Source organism: Etheostoma spectabile, unplaced genomic scaffold (genome assembly GCF_008692095.1).
Source record: "Etheostoma spectabile isolate EspeVRDwgs_2016 unplaced genomic scaffold, UIUC_Espe_1.0 scaffold00008872, whole genome shotgun sequence".
In the NCBI taxonomy this organism is placed as follows: domain Eukaryota; kingdom Metazoa; phylum Chordata; class Actinopteri; order Perciformes; family Percidae; genus Etheostoma; species Etheostoma spectabile.
In genome coordinates, this window is record NW_022603633.1 from 22,367 (window position 1) to 28,999 (window position 6,633).

The following is a 6,633-nucleotide window of genomic DNA, read 5'->3' on the forward strand; positions in this document are numbered from 1 at the left end:
GGGGAGTTCCTCCTAAAAGTTGTCCAGAGTATTAGTAAAGGAATGTATTATAAGTTGAACTATTGTCCCCAGGTGTATGATGGCTCATGTTTTGACTCTGAAGTCGTTTGAATATTTATTTCCTGCCAAAGAGGGTTTATGATTTCCATGATGACATTAGTATAACGGAGGAGTTTGGAGGTAGAAAGAAGAGATAGATATTATTATTGAAACGGTACAGTAAGGGTGATATTTATTTTGGGAAGGACGTGACTATTTCTGGGAATTTGAGTGTGGAAGATGTTGCCCACTGAAAAATGGGGAGTAAAGAAAATGGAGTTGGGGTTCTTAAATTGAAGTGAAACATGTTTCCACGAGGGGAACGTTGTTGTTGACGACTGTTTTCTGCTTTTGTGTTTGGGAGAATTTGTAATAAACAGAGATTTGGAGACGAGGACGGCGGTTCGTTCTCTCACTCACTGACTCCGTGATTCTGCTTTCCAGGGTTTCTCCTCTGAGAGTTAAGTAGTGAACCCCAATCAAGAACAATCATTGGTTACCACGGTTACTCGATTTGAAACCCCCCCCCCCTTGGGGCAGACGTCAAGCTGGCGACCGGAGCAGGAAAGAAGGAGGAAGAGGAGGAGCCTGCAGCAGTAAAGGAGGAAGAGGAGGAGGAGGAGCCTGCAGCAGTGAAGGAGGAAGAGGAGGAGGAGGAGGAGCCTGCAGCAGTGAAGGAGGAAGAGGAGGAGGAGGAGGAGGAGGAGGAGCCTGCAGCAGTGAAGGAGGAGGAGGAGGAGCCTGCAGCAGTGAAGGATGAAGAGGAGGAGGAGGAGCCAGCAGCAGTGAAGGAGGAAGAGGAGGAGGAGCCTGCAGCAGTGAAGGAGGAAGAGGAGGAGGAGCCTGCGGCAGTGAAGGAGGAGGAGGAGGAGCCTGCAGCAGTGAAGGAGGAACAGGAGGAGGAGCCTGCAGTAGTGAAGGATGAAGAGGAGGAGGAGGAGCCAGCAGCAGTGAAGGAGGAAGAGGAGGAGCCTGCAGCAGTGAAGGAGGAACAGGAGGAGGAGCCTGCAGTAGTGAAGGATGAAGAGGAGGAGCCAGCAGCAGTGAAGGAGGAGGAGGAGGAGCCTGCAGCAGTGAAGGAGGAACAGGAGGAGGAGCCTGCAGTAGTGAAGGATGAAGAGGAGGAGGAGGAGCCTGCAGCAGTGATGGAGGAAGAGGAGGAGGAGCCTGCAGCAGTGAAGGAGGAAGAGGAGGAGGAGCCTGCAGCAGTGAAGGAGGAAGAGGAGGAGGAGCCTGTAGCAGTGAAGGAGGAAGAGGAGGAGTATGTGGTGGAGAAGGTTTTGGACCGCAGAGTGGTGAAGGGAAGAGTAGAGTTTCTGCTGAAATGGAAGGGGTTCTCAGAGTAAGGAGGAGTCTAGAATATTAATAACTGGTGATTTTGGTCCATATACACACACACACACACACACACACACACACACAGACCCGCAAATAACCTATCACCATGGCAACAGATAAAAGGAATAATCCAAATTAGCAGCTAGAGTGAGAATGTATTTCCTAAAAAACAAAGTGTGAGGAGATGTTCTTCTGTCTGCACTCACCTTTCCAGTGAGGAGAACACATGGGAGCCGCAAGACCACCTGGACCTGGACCTGATCACCGAGTACCTGCAGAGACACCAGGAGGAGGAGGAGGAGGAGGAGGAGGAGGAGGAGGGCAAGAGGAAAGGTGTCAGGGAGGCCTCGGGAGACTCAGAGGAGCGAGGGAGCAAGAGGAAGAAGGAGGAGGTGAGTGAAGGAAAGAGGTTACTCCAGACTGAAGAGACCAGGAATCTAATCTCAATATTAATGAATGCTCACAGACGCTTTCACTAATGTCTTTTAGGATTTTTATATAAATGACTCTCGACATTGAGATATGAACATGCATATACATCCATGTCTAGTGGTCGGGCTGCAATGGATCACCAAGCTCACGGCTCGGTTTGGATCAGGTTTGAGTCAAAGATCAGTTACATTTTCAGACCAGCACATAACAGTTGTCATATCAACAGACTTTTTCCTTTATCATTCCTTTCCCGTTTCCAAACTTGTTAAAGTGAAAAACGGAAGTTAAAACTATTCTGTAGCTTGCTGGACTGTCATGGGTCTTACTGCCTCGGTATCTTCAGGAAGTGTTCTGCTACCATGTGGAAGGTTAGAGAGAGAGACTAAAATACAAATTAAAAATGTTCTCACAAACAGTGATTTCTTTTTATTTTACAGCGAGGCGATGGTTCAGTTTAGTTCACTTTTATTTATACAGCACATTTAAAACCAGCCGTAGTTGACCAAGGTATCTTAACGAGCTAAAAACAAAACAAAGAGAACATTTCCAACACAACAACCAACAGTAGAAATAAAAGAAACGGTCAAGGTGTCAAAGCTCAACTTGAGATGAAAGCCAGCGAATAGTAGTGGAGCTGAAGGACGGTGAAGGCTCGGTCACGATTGTGGCCAAAATGATAATCACGATATTTTGATAAATATTGTGATAACGATTATTCCCACGATTTTTTGTTTATTTTAACCAAAACAGATTTAGTTGTCACATAGGCTATTTATGACTGGAGAGGGAGTGTGATGGACGCTACTCACAGAGACGGCTGATCATCATGAACGGGTCCAGCACGGGTCGAAGGGCGGACACACACGTTGTGTGTTTGTAATGTCTGTATCTTCACTGCGCTGCATTTATATGAACTATGATATTCTGGCCATGGGTCACATCTCTGGTCCAGGTCCAAGTCCAGCAGGCTCCGTCTCACACGCTGTTACTCTACCAACTGAAGTTAGTAGCATTCAATAACTTCTTCTGTGTTTGTTGCCGTGGCCGTAGCAGTTACCCGCGGAAACACTGGTACAAATACAGGTTTGTCTCTTATGCTTAACAGTATACAGCTGTGTTAAGAAAAAATTAAAACTGTAGAGAAATGTCAGGATTGTGGACCGCCGCTGTGTGGCCGGGCGCGGAGTAAGAGGAGAGAGAGTAGAAAGATCTAACACAGGCACGGCTTTACAGACAAAATGGGTCATGTAACGCCATATCCATATAAACAGCATTGCAGCGGATGCGAGGACATTAGCACCGGTGCGTCCTAGAGGAGCTAACAGCTAACAGACGCTACTAGCTAACAGCTAACAGACGCTACTAGCACCGACTAGCACTGGTCGCTGCTGTTGTCTGAAAAACAACAGACGGGACAAAATGTTGCGTTTACTGGTAAACTGATAAACCTTGAGACTGACGTATGACCGACTGCTATCTGTTGAGTTGTCCTCCCGTCCCTCTGTCCTCTGGGACTGTCTCCATGTAGAAACTATGCTGAGCGGTGCAGGAACTACTCTGATTGGCTCATAGGCAGACAGTGGTTTACGGAGCGGTAGATTGGCTTTGCAAAAAAACCCGGAGCGTTCTATGAAATGACGCTTTAAAAATAAATCGCTCGATCATGCAAATTTGATCGTGGGAAGTCAAAATCGTGATCGCAATTAAAATTTGATTAGTTGTGCAGCCCTAGCAAAAACACAGGCAAATAGATTTGTTCATCGTCTGCAAAACAGGGTTTAAGAAGGTTGTTCACTAACTCTCTCTCGCTCTCTCTCTCTCTCTCTCTCTCTCTCTCTCTCTCTCTCTCTCTCTCCTCTCTCTCTCTCTCTCTCTCTGTTGCTATAGAAACAGAGAAGAAGAGCGGGACCAAAATGTCACCACTGTCAACACTGTGACAAATCCTTCACAACATCTGGAACTTTAAAGATTCATCAGAGAGTTCACACTGGAGAGAATCTACACAGCTGTGATCAATGTGGTGCAGCTTTCACACTGAAGAGTCACCTAATAATACATCAACACTGTCACACTAGAGTGAGGCCGTACAGCTGTGATCTATGTAGTAAAACCTTTTGTTGGAGGGATAGCCTAGTAGTCCATCGACGTGTTCACACCGGAGAGAAACCCTACCGGTGTGAACAATGTGGCAAAACCTTTACTGATAATAGTGGCATTAAACGTCACCAGCGCATTCACACTGGAGAGAAACCGTACCGATGTGATCTATGTGGTAAAGCCTTTACTGTTAGTAATAACTTTAAAAGACACCAGCTCGTTCACATTGGAGAGAAACCGTACAGCTGTGAACACTGTGGGAAAATGTATTCTCATAGTAGTGCCCTTAAAACACATCTACGCATTCACACTGGAAAGAAGCCGTACAGCTGTGATCTATGTGGTAGAGCATTTTCCAAGAGCTATAGTCTTAAAAGACACCGACATGTTCACACCAGAGAGAAGCCGTACTCGTGTGAACAATGTGGGGAAACGTTTTTTCAGAGAAGTCACCTTAAACGACACCAACGCAAACACACTGGAGAGAAGCCGAAATAGTCTGAACAGGTACATTAGCTTTAAATAAGCAAAACTACAAAGAGACATATGAAAGTGCAGCGTCAAGAAAAAACTAAAAAATATAACTACAGTGGGGGTTCAAAAGTTTGGTCACCCCAGATAAAAATGTGTATTAATGTGCATAAAGAAGCCAAGAAAAGTTTGGGCCCCCTGCAGAGTTAATACCCTGTACCCCCCCCCCCTCCTGGAAACGCTTCTTGTCGCCAACCAAGAGTCTTTAATTCTTGTTGGAGGTATCTTCGCCCATTCTTCCTTCCTAAAGTCTTCCTGTTCTTTGAGATTTCTGATCCTTTAAGGTCTATCCATAGATTTACATTATGTTGAGGTCAGGAGATTGTGAAGGCCATGGCAAAACCTTCAGTTTACGCCTCTTGATGTAATCCACTGTGGATTTTGAGGTGTGTTTAGGATCATTATCCATTTGTAGAAGCCATCCTCTCTTTAACTTCAGCTTTTTCACAGATGGCATCAAGTTAGCGTCCAAAATTTGCTGAAATTGTATTGAATCCATTTTTCCTTCTACTCGTGAAATGTTCCCTGTGCCATGAGAACAGCTGATTGGATTCAGGGGGGGGGGGGAGGTTTGTGAGCTTTTGGCTAATTCTGTGATTTTTAACCCATGTATAATCATTTGTTTTATTAATTTGATCTGTCTTCTTCTTAAATAAACTGAACTGAGTTGAACTTTGACATTTAGTTTCTTCTTATTTTACAGATTTATTCTTTTTTATGACACTCTTATGACATCATACTTCAGTTTATCACAAACATTCAACATCAACACACATCTGGAGATACGTGGTTTTCATTGGACAAGAAGGGAAAAACCTGAAATGTAACTAGAAACTCCCCTTCAGAAAATGGCGTAGTGTTGTGTTGATGTTGTGCGTCCATGTTTGGTTAAAACCTCGGCGCTCTGTATCGACCTCTCTTTCTTTCCCATGAGCTGATGTTTTTGAGGGATAACAGCTGATTCCCATCCATGTTAATGTCTCCCATTCAGGTCTCAGCTCGCCCCCACAGGGGTCAGACCGTTCTCTTAATACATCCATGGGTCCGACCCTCCCACACCTTACACTTCTTCTACTTCTTTTAATTGCGCCTTGCAACCAGAGAAGAAGAAGCTGCATACGTTGGCACAAAAAAGAAAGCCCAGGTCTGGAGAAGTGGTTATAGACGGTGGGATTTATTTATTTTTATTTATTCATTTTTTCTTCCTTTCAGTTTTCATTAGTAAACTTCTTTCTACTCAGTAACGATAGTGGAACAGTTCTCTAACTCACCCGGCTACGCATATAAATAATGTAATGGGCGGATCTCTGATATCTATCGGCTATAATCTAGTCCTGCCTACTTTATTTAAACAACACCTGAATACCCTCAACCCCACAAACACCCTAACTGCCTTTAAATCGGCTCAATAAACATGCTAATAAAATAAAAACAAGACCATGGAATATAAGTTTAACTGCGTGGATTATAGACTAATTAAACATCGGACACACCCCCTCTATACAAACACGTTAAAGCACTCAAAGAATCCCCCCCCCCATTTAAACACGTTTCCCCCAAAACACCCCAACGTCCCAACTAAACAAATGTCATTCAGTGAATTTAACTAGTCCGGATCCAGAACAGCAAACAAACAAAACACAACATGGCCGGAGAAGCGTGGCGAGAAGCCGCCGTTAATACTGTTCACACGGGCAAGTTACGCGACCTCTCCCCGGTCCGTTCAGCACCAGGGTCACCGCCGTAGTCCCGATGAGAAATCCCAATCTTTAATCCACCGAACTGGATCCAGTGGTTGGTGTCGCCTGGAAAACCTTCCCCGCAGCCCCCTCTAAACCCGACCGCTTCCTTCCATCCTTCTCCAGAGTCGATCAGCTGATGATGATTACGTCACAACCCAGTGGCATTTTACAGACACATCAATTAGTAAAGCATTTCAAAACAAAGGAAATAATACATCAAAAATCAGACCATACACAATCCGTGATACAAATCCAGGCCTCTGATAACACAGCTTACATATTTTATCTATATGGGAGAAACAACAATACACTCCTGCATGTTCCCCACACATAAGATGGACCTGGGCGACCATTACAATAGGATCTGTAATGTAGAAAAATACAATCCTTCACCTTAGAATCAAGTGAATTTTAAAAACTACTTGAAAAATACAAAATACACAACAAAACTGCT